The 22,175-nt window shown below is 48.6% G+C and overlaps 1 protein-coding gene across 6 annotated transcripts in view; it reads left to right on the top strand.

Moving 5' to 3' along the window:
* Positions 1-22,175, top strand: part of EPB41L4B (erythrocyte membrane protein band 4.1 like 4B) — a gene marked incomplete at its 5' end in the record, with an annotated part of 115,018 nt that overhangs the window by 553 nt on the left and 92,290 nt on the right. The window lies entirely within an intron of this gene.

Below are 22,175 nucleotides of genomic sequence, written 5' to 3'. Positions count from 1 at the left end.
CTCCCACCGAGGCCTTTGGGCCTCATCCCCCTCCCCAGCGCACCCACTCCCCGAGTCCCCAGTCCCCGCCCCCTGGCGCGGGTGACAGGTGTTCCCCTCCGCCCCCCAGATTCCAGCCGGGCCTGGACTATTGGTTAGGAAATGTCAAAGTGATGCGGTGCTGCCCCGGGGTGGCCCGCTTGCCCCCCACCTCCCAAAGTCGCCACCAGGCCTTAGTGAACGGGCAGGGAGAAGCTCTCATGCTTGCTGCCCGGCAGGTGCCAAATTTGGGAGGGAGTCGGGGGACCATTTCTGCGCTCTCCTGATCCCCTCTCCGTGTTCCACCCCACGCCATCCCACCCCACTCGACCCCAGCCTCCCCAGGAGCCCCTTCAGGCTCGCATACTCGCAGGGGGTGGGCGACTTGGGAGCCAATGCTAGAACCCACTCTCTCGGACCCGGCCAACTTTGTGCTGGCGCAGCCCGTGCTGGGGCGCCGGGCGTCGGCCCCGGGGCGCCCACGGAGTCTGGCGCGCCGGACTTCACCCGGGTCTCCGTGCGTGGGGCCGCCGACGCACCGGCGGGTGGCGGCGGCGCCCGGGCCTGAGTCCCCGGCCACCCGCCCACAGGTGGTTGCACCCCGCCTCCCTCCAGAAGGGAGCTAGGCCGGCGCTGCTACCCTCCCCCACCCGGGCGTCCAGCTACCAACGCGTCTTTCTAGCCCAGGGGCCAGATCTGATCAAATCAAATCTGCACATTAAAGGGGCGCCTACTGTGCACCGTGCGCTGCGGCAGATGGTGCCTTTGGGGATCTTTGGGTGTGACTGAGGACAGGGCAGTGATTGGGCTTTAGATGAATATTACAGACCATCTCGAAGGTTTCAAGGGAGAAAAAGAACATTCCCGGACTTCCAAAAAAAAGCATTTAGGCCTTTCCGGGTGGGAGAAATTCGTTGGACTTCCCCCCGAGAACTAGGAACATGTAAGGGTTTTAGATGGGAATATCAGAGCCTGCCTGGCTTGGGGTTTAATGCTTCCCTCTGTAGGTTTAATTTTGAGACAGTTTCAATTTATGGCAGTTTTATTTTTTATGGCTCACAGTGCTCTCCATAGAATATCATTTTGTTATGATAATACCCTTTTGGGTTTTGTTTTGTTTTATTCATGGAAAAGGAGCCAACATTCCGGTGCTTTAGAGCTGTTGTCTAAAATAGCATTAAAATGTTGCTGCCGCCCAGGATTGAGGCTCCTTGGTTTTTATTTAGCTGGGAGAGGAGGCCTGACCAGCCGGAAGGAGTGCAGAGGGGGGCAGGCTGCCTCTGGAGTGGGCAGCTTGTGTGTGGAGAGGATGTGGCGCATTTTGCATCTCTGATCTGGGAGAGGGATGTTCTCCTTGGGAACTTCCCTGGGGATGGTCGGTTTGTAAAATGTATTGCTTCTGTCAGGTCTGTGCGACAGGCTTAAGTGGTGTTTCTGGAGTGAATAATGCCAACTGAGTAAAGTGCATTCGTGGTGAATAAACCTGAACAGGTCGGGGCAGGAATGCTGACTTACTACACCTGGTGGAGCTCTTGGGGTGGGGGTTGGGGGGGGGGGGAGTTTGCACCCTAAAAGCTTTCTTCACTTTATAAAAGGCTGTTTGACAGAATCACTCGCCAGGGTTTCTTATGATGGCAGATGTTGCGATGCTTTAGGATGTGATTTAGTGAACCCCAAATTTTATTTACACACACACACACACACACACACACACACTCGCTGTCCAAACGCAAATAAAAAGAAAATGCTGGCTTTTGTCATGTGAGGCAGCTGGAGTGCAGGAAAGATGAAGGAAAATCACCAGTGAGCATGGCTCACCGACTTAAAGATTTATTGCATATCAGAACCGCATCACCGTCTCCTTCGCTAGTCTTCCCAGATCAGAGTTTTAGTTCTTGTAATTCCTTCTCAGAGTTGCGTGGTTAGCGCCCGGCAGCCAGCTCCCCGTGAACTTGTAGCACAGGTGATCCCTTCCTCAGACCCTTTTCACCAAGCTTTTTTATGCTGTTGTTTTTGGCATTTGGCCCCATTATTCTCTTCTGCATCCCTGGATTTTTACCGCTTCCTGGGCTCTGGTGTTGCATGCTGCCTGGCGCACAGATAGGATTTACCTTTGGCCGCCATACCCGTAAGCTGGGTTTTCTGTCTCCAGCCACTTCCACCGGTACTTGCCAAGCTATGGCTCCTTTGTAATGAAAACCCTCTGGTGGTGTTAGCTTCAAGAACGTCTTTGCTAAGCGTGTTAAAAGTGGTTATGCATTGGCACAAGCCATTTTTTTTAGCCCTGGTCCGGACACTTGTGTTCCGAAATTGCCTCGAATTCAGCACCAACCGCAGTGTGACTGTGTCAGGGCACCGCAGTTTTCAGTTCAGTCAACATTTAGTGGGTGTCTCCAATGTGCCAAGCGCTGAGCTGTGGACGGAAAGGTGAATGAGGGGTGGCCTTGGGGCTCTTGGGAAACACGTCCTTTTATCCTACGTGATGCTAGGTGATATGACAGGCTCACCCAGACAGGGTGCTGGGGATGGACAGCCTGGGGGAATTGGGAAGACTTCGTGGAGACTTTGACACTTAAGATGATAGCATCTCCAACCCAGTATCCCTTGTGCATTTTTAGAATACCATTTTTAGTATGTCAGGTTAACTTCTTGGCCAAGCCACAGCCCAGTTGTTGTGTGTAATAAGGCAAGAAGCAACTGTAATTGTCTTCTCCAGCGATCCTCTTCTGAAGAGGCCTGGAACTCCCTTGTCTGGTGGTGGGCTGTGGCCCCTAGCACACCCGTGAGTTCTTAACCTTTGCTGTGGATAGTTGCTGGTTTCTCAGTGCTTGATAAAATGTGAATTAAAGGATATATATATATATATATATATATATATATATATATATATTTGTGTGTGTGTATACACACACAGACACTGAGTGGCCAGATTATTGACCACCTGACATTTGTGGGCAAATTAGCTATAATTTCGCGCTGAAGTTGCTAAAGAGCCAGATCATTATAAACGTCTGAATAGCACAACATACCTAAGTATCGTTGCTGATCAAGTTCATCCTATCATGTTGATGGCATATCCCAATGGAGATGGCTTCTTCCAACAAGACAATGCGCCATGCCACGGTGCTCATATTGTGCAGGAGTGGTTTCAAGAACATGAGGGAGACTTTACCTTGCTTAGGTGGCCCCCACAATCACCAGATCTCAATCCAATTGAGCATTTGTGGGACAAAGTTAAAAGAGCCATCAGGCAGCTGGTTCCACAACCATCAAATCTCACAGAACTGGACAGTGCTATTCATCAGGCATGGTGTCAGATTCCTTGAATCACCTTTCAACATCTTGTGGAGTCAACGCCAAGAAGCATCGCCGCAGTATTAAAGGCAAAAGGTGGCACAACGAAGTACTGATGGAGTGGTCATAATAATCTGGCCACTCAGTGCATATATATATATATATATATATATATATATATATATATAATCCTCACCCTAGGATAATTTTCCATTGATTTTTACGATGAGTGGAAGAGAGAGGAAAAGACAGAGAGAAATATCGATGTGAGAGAAATACATCATTTGGTTGCCTCCTGCATGCGCTCTGACCAGGGCCAGGGCTGGGGAGGAGCCTGCAACTGAGGTACGTGTCCTTGGCTGGAATCAAACCTGGGACCCTTCAATCCGCAAGCTGACGCTCTATCCACTGAGCCAAACAGGCTAGGGCTATAGGATATTTTTTAAACATCCATCTGACATGCAGTCCAACGTAGGTTAGCTTCAAAAACCAGCTTCCTAGGAGTCCTGGGCACACCCTACCAACCAGAGTGCCACCCAGAGCCATTTCTCTTCAGAAAACCTTGCCTTGGAAGGTGCCTCTCTTTCGTTAGCCCAGCCGTCAGGTGTGGTCTGGTCAGCAGGGCAGGACTCCCTCAGCTTGCCCTAGACACTTTCCTCCTATTCATGCAGCTGAAGATCCCATTCGTGTGCTTGGCAGCGGCACCCACTGTTGACTCATATTAGCTCTCTGTTGACTAAATCCCTGGCATCGCTTTTGCTCGTGCGGCTGTTGCTCAGCCCCGTCTCCCCCCTCCCCTGCGTGCACAGTCTCCCAGCAGCTCTCTGTGGAAAGCTGTTAGGATGTGTGGTTGGCTGGTTAGCACTCCCACTATGCCTTGGAGGGCACGGCTTTGTTGGCCAGTATTGCATTTGGCGCGATTGCTTTCATTGTCTCTGGAGCTCTACGTTGACTCATTGTGGTGCAGTGCAAACATGGAGAGTTACATGGAGAGTTTCAGGGTTAGCAGAGCCGGGGTTGAATCTTTTAGGCTGCGTGGGCAGCCTCGGGCAACTTAAGCTCTCTGAGCCTTGATTTTCTGGTCTTTAAAATGGGGATGTTGGGCAGATGATATGACAAGAAGGATACAAACAACCTCGGTAAATGGCAGGGTGCTGAAGGGTTGCTGGTAGGTTGTAATCTTATGTCTCGTGCCTTCTCTTTGGCCCATGGGAAGGGTTTGGAAATGTTTCTAGTAATGAACATTAAAGAAAAAAAGCAACTGTGCCGGGAAGCTTAAACATCACTTGGTTCTCCTTCAGTGGATATTGGAAGTTGGATGCAGTAGGAGAGACAGTTTTAAAATTTTCACTTTGGGTGACAAAAGAATCCCTCCCCTGTCCTCCAACAGAAAAATGCAGGTTCTTAGGATTTGAAGACTGGAACTTCTGATCTAACAAAGCCTACATGATACAACATGAAGATCAGATGTCTGTTTTGGAATTGAAAGGACCCTAGGTGCACATATCCCACCCATTTGTAGAGGGGAAACTGAGGCCTGTGAATATAAAGTGACTTACCTTTAGTTACTCAGTGAAGAGTTGGAATGGGCTACTTTGGGAACCCCAGGTGTCTTGTGTAGGATCAATGGCGGGAAGGCAGTCTGACCCCTAGTCCTAATACAGGATCATGGCAGGGAGCGGGGTAGTTACTGGCAGTTTCAAGTAGGACACGATCCCCAAACAGTGGGAAACTCCAGCACTTCTCTAACGTCAGTGTACTCGAAGTTCATTTGGGATTTTTTTCCCTCTGGTTTACAATTTGCAGAATTTCTGATTCTGTAGTTCAGAAAGCTGGACTTTTAACAAGTATCCCGGGTGATTCTGATCTGGGTGGTCCCTTCACACCCTTTGAAAAACACTGGCTCTAGAACTGTGAGAACAGAGGGCAGCCCCAGTATTCGTTAAAAACTGCTGCAGGCATTGGGCATGGGGATTGGCCATCCTTGAGCTGGAGGTTGCGAGTGATCACACCCGAGCTCTAGGGAGCCCCCTTTGGCCACTGCAGAGGGGAGACTGGGCTGGAGGAGGGACTGACTCACGCTGTTGCCACAGCCCAGGTGCGGGGTGATGAGGGCCTGGCCGGGACAAGGGGCAGAGTGCCAGAGCAGTTTGCAGGTGGAGTTAATTGAGTGTATGTGGGAGGGGGAGGGCAGAGGCCTGCCGGAGTCTAGCTTGGAGGGCAAGGGTAGCTTCATCTCAGTTGTGGGGAGAAATGGGGCACCGTACAAAACACCCCAGGAAGTAGGGGAAGACAGCTCCTCATTCCACCCTCCAAGGTTCTGGCTACTCTGGGCACCTTGTTTTATCCAGGTTTCTGGGTGGCTTGCTGTTTCCTGTCCTTGTGGGCAAAGGTGTTGGCTCAAGGTGGCCCAACAGTACTTACTCCACCTGCACCTACATGCTCCCCGAACCCCCCCCCCCAGACCATGAATGAGACCATGGGGAGGGAGCTTTGGATACCTATATGGGTCATGAGTTTGTGTACTTTTAAAAATACCTTATTTTAGAAGGAGGGTTGCGGGGGGGGGGGGGGGGATGGTGAACATCCTTCCCAAATGAGATATAGGTACAATATCTAACTCTGGTTCCACACTTCTGGATAGTCAGTGTTAATATGCGGTGGGGCCAGGGGAGGGAGGTCTATGCGACCTCCCAGTGCCAGGAACATGAGCCTACACCGGTCCAGAACTGAACAAATAGTAAGTTGCTAAGCACTTTCACGTGCATAATCTCATAATCCCTCTGAATTCTGTCTCTAGCACACCGCTGTGGGTGCAGGCACGGGTCTGTTTAATTTTGAAATAGCAACAGGCGGGGACAAGTAGAACTTCCCCTTAAATTCTTGCACAGGGACTTAGAAGAAAATTCACTGCATAACCACAGAAATCCTCCACCCACAATGTGTCCTCCCCAGGCCTGGCTCCCCGCCTGCCGCCTCCACGCTGCCTGGATGGAGTGTGCTCTGCGCAGGCACCTGGTCCGGCTGCACTCCGGTTTCCTCCTCGGGCCCTGGCAGCTGCCTGCGGGCAGGGTCAGCTGCTGACCCTCCTTGTGTTTTTTTCAGGTTGGCGTGCACTTTCCTCCCTCACTTTCATTTCACACTAGAACATGTTTCAAGCAGAAGGATTAGGAAATGTAGAGAAGCAAGAGAAGTTAAAACACCTAAAATCGCATCGGAGATAACCACTGTGAAAATCGTGGTGTGTATCCATCTGTACCTTTTCTCTCTGCTGTTAGGTATAAATATGCATTTCAAATGGTGAGTGTATATGGGTTGATGAACATCCCTTTCCCCCCTTTAGCACAATTGAATAGGAACCATATGTAGACCCCGTGTCCCTTTGCCCTCTCACTCCTTTACGTTCCCTAGGACCCTTAGCTGGGACTGGGCATCCTCAGTGGCCATCTTAGCTGTGTGCCCTGCTGCCCTGCTGGGTGAGGCGCAAGCCCTCCTTCCTTGGAGCCCCTCCCCGCAATCACCTCTGCTTTCTGGCAGGATAAAGGTCCTGTTGATGTGGCCATAAAGTCGCCTTGCATCTGAGGGCTTGTGTTCTGAACATAGGATTTGGGTGGTCACCACTGCACTATGCTCTCATGTGGGGCTGTTGGGGCAGAGGAAACAGCAGGGGCAAATGCACAGAGCATGGGAGCCAGAAAACCCCCTTCCCAAGGCCCTGGCTCCTTGGGTGGGTGGCGGGGGGCGGGGGTGCCTAATGAGCCCTGGCTGTGACCCTGAGTTTTCAGATGTGAATGAGGAGACTGAAGAACAGGAGTGTCTCTAGTATTCAGTAATGGCCACGGCTTCTTGAACAAGGAAGCTACCAAAGTACTGGGCTAAGTGTTTAAATGATTGTCATGTTGAATCATCTCACAACCTCTCTTGGTGGTTACTATAGTTACCCTCATTTGTAGAGAGGAGAATCGGGTTTAGCAGACAGGTTAAGAAACTTGTCCAGGTCACATGCTGGCTAGTAAAGGTACTCGGGCCTCAAGCCTCACAGTCTGGCTGGAGATCTGTGGCCTGGGAGGATCCTCCTGCTGTCAGAGGCGGGTGGGGCTGAGCCTGCCCCTTAACCCCCCCAAAGTGGACCCAAGGTCTCCAGCCTGAGAATGTAGGTTCGCCCAGAGTACATTCTGGTCTGATGGCCATAATTCTTCAACACTGAGGTCAGAAGTGGGCTATGTTTTTCAGAGTGCTTAATAGAACCACGTTAAAATCACCCCAACGAGAAGCATTTGATAGATTCCCATTTTGCTGCGTAGTAACTGGTTGGTTTCACTTTGTTCCCTCAATCTTTGTGCTTTTGTATACATGTGTAAGCACGGTATATGCCCTTTTATTCCCCCTCGCATCCCAGCCTTTCTGACACCCTTCTCACCAGTTTGTTGCCCTCTTTTGTGCTTATTCTGATTTATTTAGATTCACCCTGGAGTCTGTGTGTTTGTGTGTGTGTGTGTGTGTGTGAGTGAGGCATGACTAATATTTATCTCTGCTTATCTCTTGGGGCCAATAGCAAAGCACCTGGTATCTTACTTGTTGCCAGTTGTACCTCCAAGGCCGGCAGAGTCTGTGTTACTTCCCTTAATTGCCACCGTCTGGGAAGGTATTATTGTCCTCTGTATGCATGGTCTCACAGGTGGCCGTGGGCCACTCGGCTCGTTAGAGTCCCTGACTCATCTTCCCGTGCTCTTTCCCCCACCCCATGCCGCGCACACCCAACCCTCCTGTTTGCCCTGTGTGCTCCTTGGAACTCCCTGGGAAGGTCAGGGTCCTTTATGGTTCTGCAGGTCCCAGTTTCCTGTACTACCCCTTCCCCGTCCCGTCTTTCCTGAAGTCCTCTGCCGCTCAGCCTCTCGGCATTTGGGTTCTGCCTACCGTTTCTCAGCACTTTCATTTTTGCCGCTTCTTTTCCCCAAAGTCATAGCTGGCTGAGGGCCCAGCCTTTCCTTTTTGAAACTAAGAACTGGAAAGTGATATCCCAAGGCTCCTGGGCTCCCCGTGGGTTCATCCAGAGCTTCCATGTTTCCCAGCACTGAGCTCGGACCCCGGGTCCCCGGGTCCCCAGCTCCCAAGGGTGGGATTGTCCATGCCGCAGGCCTGGAGGGTGAGGACGACCTGGTTCCGCAGGTGCCTGCAGAGTCAGCATCTCTCAGCTCTGTGGGTCTCCAGCCTACCTGGCCCGGGACCTGAGTGTTGTCCGTATCTACCTGACGGGTGCTCAGGAAGGCGAGGTAGGCCTGACAGTGCCTCTCCTTTATCCCACCTGCTGTCTTGTTCAACTGCACCTGTCCTGAATTATGGATCTTTTTTATTTATTATTATTGATTTCAGAGAGAGGAAGGGAGAGGAGAGGGAGAGAGACAGAAACATCAAGGATGAGAGAGAACCACTGATCAGCTGCCTCCTGCACGCCCCACACTGGGGTTGGAGCCTGCAACCGGGTATGGGCCCTGACCAGGAATCAAACCGTGACCTCCTGGTTCATGGGTTGATGCGAATTATGGATTTTTAAAAATTGTGATAAAATGTAACAATTTACCGTTTTAATGTGTACAGTTCAGTGGCATGAAGGATATTTGTATTGTTGGGCAGTCATCACCACTATCCATCTCCAGAACTTTTTCATCTTCCCAAACTGAAACTCTGTGCCCATTGAACACTAACTCCCCCCCCCTCCCTCCCCCCAGCCCCTGGCAACCACCATTCTACTTCCTGTGTCTATGAACTGGACTATTCCAGGTACCTCCTATAAGTGGAATCATGCAGTACTTCTAAGCATTTACAACTGGACTCTTTCACTTAGCACAATGTCTTCAGGGTTCATCCATGTTATAGCACGTTTCAGAATGTCATGACTTTTTTTTATGACTGAATAGTATTCCAGTGTATGTATATACCACACTTTTTATCCATTCATCTGAGATATAGATTTCTGTGCTGGTCCGGGCCTTCCTAACTCAATCCTGCCCGTTATTAGTGGCCCTGCCATTGGGGACTTGGATGTCCCCAGTCCTTCCTTTCTGGATTTTGTTCTTGCCATTCTGGCATCTCTCCCCTGGGACTGTTCTGCTTCATGCTCATCTCCCTCCCAGGTTATCTGGTCTTACTTTCCCCCCTTACATTTTCGTCTGAGTTTCTCAGTGTTGTTAGCAAGTCTTCTGTCTAGCACGTTCTCTAAATGTTTTCATGATGAAATTTAAATACAAAAGAGTGTCTATAACACGAATAGTGCACAGAAAATTGATATAATGAACATTCATGTTCCTACCACCCAGCTTAAAAACAAAGATATGCTGTTAACCCCCACCGTGCTCCTCCCGGTCCCGTTCCCTTCCCTCCCGCTTCCCGAGATTGTCTTTCATCCTGTCCTTTTCGTATTGGTTTGCTGCATGTGTATGTTTCCCCAAACACTACATGGTTAGTTTTACATGTTTGTGAACTTTATGTAAGTGGAGTTTTCACTCAGTACTGCGTTGTGAGATTCATACACATTGAGGGAGGTAGCTGTGGTTCTTTCTGCTCTGTAATTATTCCATTGCAGGGATCGATTTAAAAGTATCCTTTGTTGGTGGATATTTGGGATGCTTTCAGTTTGGGACTGTTAGAAAAATGCTGCTTTGAACCTTCTGGAATTGTTCTGCTGGTGCACATATGCGAGCAAGTGTTTCTCCCGGGTGGGTGTGTACCCGGGAGTGGGATGGTGGGAGGGTGGTGGACAGGCCTTTGAAGAGCATTTAAAATTTTTCCCAGCGTTCCAGCAGCATGTCAAAACGTCTGCTCATCCCTTCTTCTCCATCCCTTGTTTTTGTGCAGCTTTTCTGTTTTATTTTTTTCAAACTGATGGGGGTTTGTGGGAACTCCTTGCGGTCTTCACTTGTCCCCAGTTATTGATGGGGTTGCGTATCTCTGCGCATGCTTATGAACCATCTGTATTGCCTCCTGGAATGTCTCAGTCTGTGTATTTTGCCTTTTTTTTTTTTAGTCGAGTTTTATTTTTCTCTTGTGTGTAGCTCGTTCCCTGCTGATCTCTGTGAGCTCGTCTCCCATTCCACCTTCCTCTTCCGAGGTAGTAACCTTAATGGAACCAGAGAGGGCACTTCTCTTACGTCTCCAGATCCATATGCTTTCAGGCTTTTCCTCTCTAAGTCGGAATTAATGTTTTGACTTCAGTTTTGCTGTGAATGACCTAAAGTCCGTTGCTGCTGGTACCTCTTGGTGCACAAGTGCAGGGTTGATAGTGTCAAATTCTGCAGTTGGTACAGGGAACTGGCCTTACTTTCCTTTTTTTATTTAAGTTTATTGGGGTGACATTGGTTAATAGGATTCTATAGGCTTCAGGTGTGGATTTCTGTGTTACAAGATCTGTACATAGGTCCTCGGGTTACATCAGAGATCCCTTTCTACGGCGACATAACGCATATTTTGCCGTAAGTCAGAACCCACCTGCATAAGCACCTACGTCACTCACATGGAGCACACACACAGCAGGAATGAAGTGAAACAGTAAAAGAAATTTAAAAGAAAGATAACAATTCCTGACCTTTACTTGTGGTAAATAAATAATAAAAGACATAAAGCACATATGTACATACATCGAAATGACGGAACTTTTTTTTTTTAATAAATAAATGGGAGATGGCGACGTAACCACAAAACAACGTATGTCGAGTCTGACGTAACCCAAGGACTGTCTGTATATTGTACTGTGTACCCACCACCCAAAGTCACATCATCTTCCATCACCATATATTAGGCCCCATGCACGCCCCCATCCCTCAGGCAACCACCACACTCTGTTAGTGTCCATGAGTTTCAGTTTTATATCTCACATGTGAGTGCAGTCATATGGGGAACTGGTCTTGTTTTAAGCATCTGAGACAGGGCACATGGAATATGACAGCTTCCTCATTTTCAAGAAACTTGAGTGGAGCTAAGGCACTATACCTGGTGTGAAAAGTGCTGTAGAGAATTTTAAATAAGCTCAAAGGAAGGCCCAAGGTGCAGGGGGGTGAAGGGGGAAATGGATGACCTAGAAAATTTCAGAGAGAGAGAACAGCGGGAGAACAGCTTTCCTGGTGGCCAGATTGGCATGTGCAAACGCACCGAGGCTTGAAATAATCCCTAAGATTCCTGTTCCTTGCTCGGCTGCCTCCAGCGAGCCCTCGTTTCCCACCGGGTGCTGTGTCTTTGAGAAGGTTGAAACTCCGTCTGTAGAAAGTTTTCGGTAGGTTTGTTGAAAGAGTGTATTTTCTTCTTCTCTGTCCACCTTCTGTTTCTCCATCAGCTTCTTGACACTGGTTTGGAATGTCTCCCTTGACCTTGGGTTCTTCCTCTACCATACTCTACACCAAGCATGTCAAACTCAAAGGCTAACGGCCAAATAAACAGGGCATGTGGCCCGCGGGCTGCGAGTTTGACATGCTTGCTCTGCACTCTCCAGGAGGCCCCCAGTGAGCCTTACCATGTTTCCCGGCTGGAGGTGCCAGCAGACACTTCAGGGAATTCACATTCAATGAACACTTCAGAGAGAAGGGAGACGGGGGCAGACAGTAGGGCAGCGGGAACCACTGGGTTTTTATCTCTGAAGGAGCCTCACTCTGGGTGGGCAGCCCTTTCCTGTCTGCCTTGGGACACTCGCAGCTGGGCCATGCAGCCAGCTGCTGCTCACCTGTGGCAAATGAGCAGTAATTAGTGTGTCGTAAGAGCCGTTTCCTGCACGCAGCCCTCCAGGCCCCTGCTGTCAGTGGCCCAGTGGCATTCAGCAAGCCTCTTTGCCTCTCCAAGACTCCCTTTCTTCTTCTGAAAGTGAGTTGTGGCCCAGAAGAAACATTGCCTGCCCTGTCACCTGCCCACGAAATGGGCATGGGCTTGGCCTTCTCCCCGAAAAGCCCAGGTGAACCAGAGGCTCACAAGGGTTAGTTATTAACCCGCAGCGCATTCTGGCAGCATTTCCCTGACTGCAGTGCTTTTATGGCTCCTGTTTGCTGGGCCCTGAGACCCAGGGCCCACGCCACCTGCTCAGTCATTGCAATCTGTATCGGGTGGCACCAGCGCTGAGTAGATGGCCGTGACAGTAGGTGGTCAGAGTCCAGACTGGCTTGGAACTGGCCCAGTTTATGCCCACAAGCCGGCAGTGGCAGATCCCGGGGGATCCTCGAGGGTGAAAGCTGGGCAGAGGATGTCTAGATGTGGGCTATTTTAATGGGAGAGCAGGGAACCCAAGGTCGGAAGTATTTGTTCAGAATACCTCAGTATTCTACATAGCGCTTCTTTTGCTTTGAAATCCAGAAGTATTTAGCTTTGTTCTCAAAGCTGTGGTGGATAATTCCTCTTCATTAAAGAGACTCCTGAAGCAAAATGCAAAAACTCCGTGCTGGCTTCTGAAAGGGAAAGAAGAATTGTATGTATTTGAATTACTGCAACATGTCATTCATCTAATTAGCTCACTTCAGTGAATGTGCTCTTCCACATATATGAGCTTTCTGGATGGCTACCGTTATTCTGTTCACTGATGAGACCTGCTTTGTTTCAGCTGTTTCATTTATTTATTAAAAACGATAACAAAAAAACATTAGGGACCATCTAGTACAGTGATGGCGAACCTTTTGAGCTCGGCATGTCAGCATTTTGAAAAACCCTAACTTAACTCTGGTGCCGTGTCACATATAGAAATTTTTAAATATTTGCAACCATAGTAAAACAAAGACTTATATTTTTGATATTTATTTTATGTATTTAAATCCATTTAACAAAGAAAAATCAACCCAAAAAATGAGTTCGTGTGTCACCTCTGACACGCGTGTCATAGGTTCGCCATCACTGATCTAGTATGTGTAAGGTCTTGTGAGGAATATGACCTGGTCAAAAAAAAATGCTTAAAAGAAGCTCATTTGGGGTGGGGTGTGTAAGTGTTCTTAAATTGCACTGCACATCGCCTGACCCCCTTAAAAAGGAAAGTGAACAGCCGAAACCGGTTTGGCTCAGTGGATAGAGCGTTGGCCTGCAGACTGAAAGGTCCCGGGTTCGATTCCGGTCAAGGGCATGTACCTGGGTTGTGGGCATATCCCCAGGAGATGTGCAGGAGGCAGCTGATCGATGTTTCTCTCTCATCGATATTTCTAACTATCTCTCTCCCTTCCTCTCTGCAAAAAATCAATAAAATATATTTTTTTTAAAAAAAAGGCGAGTGAACAATTTTAACCATAACACCAGGCAGGATGACTTGGGTACCATTCAACACTGGACAAATGAAGTTGTGTGGGGGCTCCTTGGAGGTAGCTGTGGATTTCCACTGGGCTTGGCTTCAGAGTTGGGGGGACTGTTGGGTTGGTTGTGACCTTCAGTGGTGGAGGATTGTCAGTCTGGGCTGAGGAAAAGAGTGGCCACCCTCACTGAGGGCGGGGGGGGGGGGGTGTGTTTGGAAAATGGATTGCAGCTCATGGGATGCTGGCGCAGGGGAGATGGGAAGGGAGGCTAAGACCGCTTGGAATTTGGCTCAGGGGGGCAATTAAAGGGGTCAGGCTAAGAGGCTTAGTTGCTTGTGGGTCTAAACTAGGGTGATGCTGGACATGGACAGGAAGGACAGATCCAGTGGAGTTTGAAGACTTGGAATCCAGTGGGTTTAGGGCTGGATTTAGGACTGGGGTTGATGGAGAAACCAAGATGTGACTCCCATGTTTTGTGCCTGGCAGGGTGGTGAGATTGAGAACCTAGAGGCGGAGCAGCAGTAGGGTGGCCCCAACTAGTACCCCATATTCACTTGGCCCTTGATTCTGTAAATTCTGCAAATGTAAGATGTTTATGACATTTTCTTCCTTTTTTAAGCAGTTTGGTTGTTTAATTTTATTTACTTATTGATTGATTTGAAAGAGATAAGAAGGGAGGGAGAGAAAGAAGCATTGATTTGTTGTTCCACCTATCTGTGGATTCATTGGTTGATTCTTGTATGTGCCCTGACCAGGGGATCACCCTGCAACTTGGCATATCGGGACAATGCTCTAACCAAATGAGCTACCCGGCCAGGACAGCATCTTCTTTCTTTAAAAGGTCCTCCAAATGGTATAAGCCTTAAGGTGCCACAAATCCTGGATTCATTCCTGGTTGTGTTTTAGACGGGACCAGAGTGAGGCTCCCGCAGGTCAGACACCTGGAGAGCAGGCTGGTAAGGATTTGAATGCAAGTCATGTCTGACAGGGCCCACTGGGAGGCTGACAGAGTGACAGGAGCTGACGTCTGTAGATCTGTAGAAGCCAGGCCCTGGGTGGCCGCTGTGTGGACTGTCTCAGCTCCCACAGAGCGTGGGTGCTGGTGTTCCCGTCGCTATTTATAGATGGGAAAAGGAAGGCAGCTCGTATTATGGGCCACCCTGCTCTGTTGCCTTCCACACCTGGGTGGGGTTGACACTTTCAAGGCAGTAATGAGCAAATAATGAAGAGGCACAGGCATTTATCGAGGGCCTGCTGTACACACAGAACCAAGCCAGGGGCGGGCGGGTACGAGACTGAGTCAAAGACGCACCTTTTTCCTTAAGCAACTGGCAGCTTAGCGAGAAGGTGCGTCTTTCGCGTTCGCAGAGAACTCCACGGCTTTTCAGTGCTTTTACCCAGTTTTCTTGCTTAAGGTAGAAGAGTCAGGGCAGAAGACGAAAAGAAAGGTGGTCTGGCCCTCCCTAGCCGGTTTAGCTCAGTGGATAGAGCATCAACCTGCAGACTGAAGGGTCCCGGGTTCGATTGTGGCCAAGGGCACATACCTAGGTTTCAGGCTCTATTCCTGGCCCTGGTTGGGGCCCTTGCAGGATGCAACCCATCAATGTGTCTCTCTCACATCGTTGTTTCTCTCTTTGTCTCTTCCCCTCCCTTCCACTCTCTCTAAACATCAATGGAAAAATACCCTCAATGAGGATTAATGGAGGGAAGAAAGGTGGTCTGCCTCGGCACTCAGAGGACACTGAGTCAGCTCATCGGTCAGAGCTCGGGGATGGTCGTTACTGCACATTATAGATGCAGAAACTAGTATCTGGAACATGGGACCCGGGGAAGAAAGCAGGACTTGAGTAATTGAAAATCCTGGCTCCGAATCCCAGTGTGGGTCATTTTTACCTCCAGTGCTGATCGTGGGACTGTGGCTGTCCACATAAGACGGCATGAGAAAGGTGATGAAGACGCATCTATACAGTTGGGTCCAAACCAAATTTTTATTTATTTATTTATAAATATATATTCTTAATTGATTCCAGAGAGGAAGGGAGAGGGAGAGAGAAATAGAAGCATCAGTGATGAGAGAGAATCATTGATTGGCTGCCTCCTGCATGCCTCTGCTGGGGATCAAGCCCACAACCCGGGCATGTGCCCTGACCAGAATCAAACTGTGATCTCATTTGTAGGTCGATGTTCAACGACAGAACCACACCAGTTGGGCCCAAAACGAATTTTAAAACTCATCTTTTCGTATTCACACGAATGATGCTGCGTGAGACAAACCTTACACGAAAAAAAGTGCCTTCTGGCTGGTTCCACTGACCTACAGTTCCAGAACTGGCAAAACTAACGTGAGGAAAAGTCAGATGAGAAAAACTGCTGCTGCTTCTGGGGAGCGGGGAGGGCCGGGGGACTGGCTGGGCATTGGCATTGGGACCTGTAAGGGGAGACGGGACTGTGCTGAATGGCACGAGGTGTGGGCTGCACAGACGTATTCCTCGGTGACCGTGGAACAGCTCAGGTTTGTGCCTCTCGATGGAAGTAAATTTGCCACCATCCCCGAAAAAGACCTGTGAAAAACAGAATGGAAGGCCAGGGGAGGAATGAACGGAGGAAAAGAGGATGCAGAGTGTTGGTAATTGTGAAAGCTGAGTGGCAGGTGTTTACTACGCCATTCTGTTTGCTTTGGACTTGTTTGAAATTGTCCATAATAAAAATATTTTTAACGAAGGAGCATATACCAGGTAATCTTTGTTAACTCTGCCAGGAATCCAGCCTGCTTGCTGTCCTGGGAGAAGGCTGACTCATTGGGGATGGTCGCAGCGCCCTGGCCATGATCCGGGCTTGCTGACGTTCTGTTTGGTGGCCGTGGATTTTGAACTTTGGCTTCCTCATCCTGGCACTGCCACCACCCCTGTCCTTTGTCCCCTGTCCTTTTGCTGTCCCTATGAGTAGGCCCTCCCCCTCTGTGGGACTTTGACCACCCACTCCACCCATGACTAGTTAGTGCCTTCTTATCTCTGACTCCTCGGAGCCTCTGTGACTCCAAGTCCTTCTTTGCTCAGAGATACAAGGGCTGTGAATGGGAGGGACACCGTCCCCCTGTCCCCACGCAGCTATAAAAGACTACGTGCTGCGTGCATCCATTTATATGAGCTTCAAATCAGGCAAAGCAAATCTGAGGTACCCGTGGGAAGGGAGGAAAGGGTAGAAATTGGGAAGAGGCACACAGGGCCCTCCAGGAGGCAGGCAGTGTTCTGTTGTCTGACCTGGGTGGTGGCTGCACAGATATGTTAACTCCTGGTAATTCCTTGAGGTGTACACGTATGACTTGTGCGCTTTTGTCTATGAATATCGTGCTTTAATTAAAAAAGTGTGGCTCGGTTGGGCATCACCCGTGCACCGAAAGGTTCAATTCCTGGTCAGGGCACATGCCCAGGTTGTGGGTTTGATCCCCAGTATTGCATGAGTGGGAGGCAGCCCATCGATGTTTCTCTCTCTCATCGATGTTTCTTTCTCTCCCTCTCCTTTCCTCTCTTTCTAAAATTAATAAAAGAAAATACTTAAAAAATTTTTAAAAGTTATAAGAAACAGTAAGTTAAAAAAAAAACAACTAAACTAGAGGTCTGTAAAAGGCTTTTAGAAATACCCACATTTCACATTAAAAAATTCAAATTTGTGCCGAAACCGGTTTGGCTCAGTGGATAGAGCGTCGGCCTGCGGACTGAAAGGTCCCAGGTTCGATTCCGGTCAAGGGCATGTACCTGGGTTGCAGGCATATCCCCAGTGGGAGATGTGCAGGAGGCAGCTGATCGATGTTTCTCTCTCATCGATGTTTCTAACTCTCTATCTCTCTCCCTTCCTCTCTGTAAAAAATCAATAAAATATATTTTTTAAAAAATTCAAATTTGTAGACTTTCTTAAAAAAAAATTGGAAGAGCTGATCGCACAGTCTGAATCCCCATGGCGCGGCAGGTGGCTGGATCAGAGTGGGGGCTGTCCCCCATTCCTCATGACCCCCTCCACTTATGGGATGTTTCCTGTCTGTGCACCTACCAGCATGAATTCCTCAAAGTGCCTGGCATGTGGGTGACACCTTGTAACCCCATACAGATTTTCCTCGGGCTGACATTCTGTAGGTCTTGTAGAGGTATCTGGGCTGGGTCATTCAATGCCTGGCTGGCGGCAGTCTTGTAGGAATACCTTTTGACATGGGTTTGAAATCCTGGGGCACCCGGTCTTGTGTGAGAAACCATTGAACTGGGAGAAATGGGAGGAGGGGGCAGTTAGTTTATGATCCACCCATAAGAGTTGAAGGTGAGTAGAAGTTACCCTAGTTGTACCTAGGTGTTCAATTCTGTAAGGACTTTCCTATGGGTGTATTCTATTTTGAAGAAAGTTTCCATAACAATACTAGTTAGTGCTTGGTATTCAGTTGTTGCTTTTAAAAATGCACAGATGATTGGAAACATTTTTTCTTAGTTAATGAGTGAGGAAAGGCTAACTTTTTGTGTGGCGAACAGTCAACATTCTTCTCTCAACAGCTCACACTAACTCACACCACATGCCCAGGGGAATTATCCTGCTAACGCCATCTTTACAGATCCAAGCCTACAGAGGGGCTGTGAGCATCACACGCTCCTTTTCTCCATCTGAACGTGTCATTCTCTGCCTCCTTGAAGGGTACTTTTTAGAAAGACTGACTCACAAGAGAGAGAGAGAGAGAGAGAGAGAGAGAGAGAGAGAGAGAGAGAGAGAGAGAGAGGAAAAATCAAAGGCCAGCCATAAAAAGACAGCTTTGTTTGTATACCCCTCATCAGATGAATGGATGGTGGTTCCTCAGTTATAGCTTTATGACCTTAACTGCCAAGCTCACCAGAGACAAGGTTAAAAGTTTTATGTGCTTTTCCACTCATTAACCTTTTTGAAAATCTTATATGCACACAGAGCCAAGTAAAATAGCCCCAAACTTCTGTGCCCTAGCAGTTGGTGTGATCACTGAAAGTACTAGAATTCAGGCACATTTGCTAGCTGGGTTCAGTGTCCATCCTTAAGGAATACCAGCCATGGGTGGGACCCCAGGAACGTGGGCTCCAAGACTGTGCTGTGGCCCGAGCAGCACCTTGGCTGTTGGGGCCAGGTCTCCCCATCGGTTCGGTCCCGGGAGGAGCGCCACGCAGAGTCCACCAGCTGCCCGCTACCCAGCAGAGGCCCTGGAGCTCCAGGAATGTGGTGGGAAGTTGCTGGAGCTCAGAGTCAGAGGTCCCGGCACAGCCCTGGCTCTGGCCGCCCGCGGTGCGCATGCTAGATGAGGCCTCTGCATATGTTTTCATCTCACCCTCACCATCGCTTGCTGGAATGGGTGCTGTGTTATCTCCACGTTCCAGGCAGGAAATGGGCTTAGTAGGGATCATGTTGTTTGTGAGTGGTGGAGCCCAGATTCTCACCTGGTCCTGACTTGAAGCCATGTTCTTGCCTGTGTTAGTCTGCTCGGGCTTCCACAACAAAATGCCGCAGCCCGGGTGGCTTAACCAATGGAAATTCTCACAGTTCTGGAGGCTGGAAGTCCACGATCAAGGTGGCTGGGCAAGGTCGGTTTCCTCTGAGGCCTCTCCCATTGGCTCGTAGATGGCTGTCCTCTCCCTGTGCCTTCTCATGGTCTCTTCCCTGTGTGTGGGCAACCTGATGTGACCCTTCTCTCTCTTTCTCTTTTTTTTATTTTTTTTAAATTGATTTTTATAAAGAGAGAGGAAGGGAGAGGGAGAGAGAAACATTAATGCAAGAGCAAAACATCTATGGGCCGCCTAGCACGCCCCCTACTGGGGATTAAGCCCACAACCCAGGTACATGCCCTGAATGGGAAACAAACCAGCAACCTGAGACATACCACCAGGGTGACCTTTCTCTCTATCAGATAGGTCGAGGGCCCTCCCTAATTAACTCATTTAACTTAATTACCTCTTCAAAGGCTCTATCTCCAAACACAGCCACATTCTGAGGCACTGGAGCTTAGGGTTCCAACTTACGAATTTGGGGGGTGGGGAGGAGGGGACACAGTTCAGCCCAGTGACTTAACCCCCATAAAGCTCATCTTCCTCTGGGAGTGAGCACGCTACCTAAAATGAGGCCACCTCTGTCACCAGGAGTGTTCTGTGCGAGAAGCCTAGGGCCAAGCCCTGTCAAATCGATCATTTCATTTCGTCCTCAGACATTCTTACCAGGTAAGAAATTTCCTGACACCGAGCTCCACCTGAGCTGAGTAATAGAGGTGGGTCTCGGACCCCCTGGAGCGCATGCCTTCAGCCACTGCCTCACAGGGTGTGTTGGGACATCCAGACTGCTCTCAGCTGGAAAGAATTCCACAGAGAACAGGGTCCCAGTTCTTCCAGGACTGGTAGTTCGGAAAGCTTCCTGGGTGCCAGGTAGCCTTGACCTGCCTGACTTTGCAAATTTAGTCACATACCCAAGTTGCAGGATGGGTGGGGGCAGTCGTCCACTCAGAGTTAGTTCTTTCTCTTCAAGTCTCTTGGCTGGGCATTCTGGGAGTTTGTTGCATGTTTATTGATGTGGAGTTACTCACTTTCAAAATTGCACAGAGAGGGGATCTGAAATCTGGCTGCAAAAAGTAATTTGGCAATTCATTTTCAGGCTGCCCTTCTCCCAGCAGCTTGTTTCAAACTCAACCTCTGGCACCAAGACATCCATCATTTTAATTGCATGTGACTGTTTAGTCAGGCACAAATTTGTTTCATTTCTCCCAGTTTGGGGTGGGTTTTGTGGTTTTTTCCTGGTCCACCATTTAAAAAAGCCAGAAATATTTCCACAAACCAAGCACTTTTTATAGTCAAATAGTTTGTTTTTTTAACACAGATTTCTTTGGGTTTTGGGGGGGGGGCGGGCGGGGGGGGGTTTGGTGTTGCATATTTGGTTCTTGGTCCTTCAGAAGTGGAAATGCTATGCAAGGCTTGCTTTTTCAGGTAACATTCATATTATGTAGTTGTGTGAAGATAATCCTAAGAAAGAAAATTGTGTTGCTCTCAGGGTCAGAAGGCTTGTGTTCTGTTCCTGGCTTTGAGTGGCTTCCTGGGTGTGACCTGTCTCTGGCCTTGTTTTACCCATCTGTAAAATGGAGTGTTTGAAAGAAACTCCCAGACACAGACAACTTGTCACGTAACCTGTTAATACTTAAGTGGGTGTCCTTTATGTATGTGTGTGAGGAAATGCCATCATCATATTCAGCAAAATGAGGAGTGATTCCTTAGTGTCACCCAATACCAAATCCATGTTCCGTTTTCCCCAGTCATCTCAAAGCCGTTTCATGATTGGTTTGCTTGAATCGGGAGCCAACTGCAGACCACACATTACTTTTGGTAAATAATGCCTCGTAAGTCTCTTTTAATCCATAATGGTGTCCTCTCCACTTTTCAGTGCAATTTATTGAGTTCTTAATGTGTGGTTGGTGAATGTAGAGTACAACAGCCTCAGGTTTTCCAGCCCTCGATTTTAATGTCTTTCTCCTAGAGAAACAGTTAGTGAGTGGCCTTTGAAGAATAGTGTTTTGATTTGTTTATCCTTTCGGTTGTTTTGGGGAATTCATCTGCTTATTACCCTACTCTCTTATCTCAAGCAGGTGATGCTGAAATTAGTATCACAGTGTGGGGATTTCCTAAGAAACATTTTTTAAAGTTATGAAAATCTTTCACGTACACACACATATGCCATGCACACATGCTGTGTCTGGGTATGTGTATGGTCTTCATTCTGGTTACCTAGTGTTGCATAGCAAACTCCCTCAGTGCTTAGTGGCTTAAAATAACAACCATTTTTCAGAGCTCCCGGGTTCTGTCGGTCAAGAATTTGGGTGGGGCTCCGTTGGGAGATTCTTCCGCTCCCCATGGCATTGATGAAGGTCACCCAGGAGGGCCCAGTTGGAGGATGGGCTGGTGTGGGGGGCCCAGCATGGCTGCTCCCCATGTCATGCACCTGGCAGTGATGACCAGAAGGCTGGGCTCTGCTGGGACTGTTGGTTGGAACATCTGCTCTTCAGCATGGCATTCCCAGGGGCATTAGACTCCAGAGCAAGCATCCCAGGAGAGCTGTTACCTCCCCTTGGAAATCACAAAACATTGCTAACACTGTATGTTATTTGGTTGAAGCAGTGCCATTCTCTTCCAGATTCAAGGGAGAAGTGCAGGGACCTTGCAGCTATGTCTAAGCATCACAATGTAAAAGAAATAACACTAAAACGAACACCTGAGGTCAGTGGTTCTCAACCTTCGTAATGCCGCGACCTTTAATACAGTTCCTCATATGTGGTAACCCCCAACCATAAAATTATTTTCGTTGCTACTTCATAACTGTAATGTTGCTACTGTTATGAATCGTAATGTAAATATCTGATATGCAGGATGTATTTAGGCGACCCCTGTGAAAGGGTCATTCAACCCCCAAAGGGGTCGCGACCCACAGGTTGAGAACCGCTGCCTTAGGTGCTTGCTACCTGGGACCACTTTTTAAAATTGTTTGTTTTTTTCAATTATAGTTGACATGCAGTATTACTTTATATTAATTTCAGGTGTACAGCATAGTGGTCAGATATTCATATAATTTATGAAGTGATCCCCT

The sequence above is a fragment of the Myotis nattereri genome, assembly GCF_964212035.1.
Source record: "Myotis nattereri genome assembly, chromosome: 12".
Taxonomy (NCBI): Eukaryota; Metazoa; Chordata; class Mammalia; order Chiroptera; family Vespertilionidae; genus Myotis; species Myotis nattereri.
This window is presented reverse-complemented; position numbering and strand designations above follow the sequence as displayed.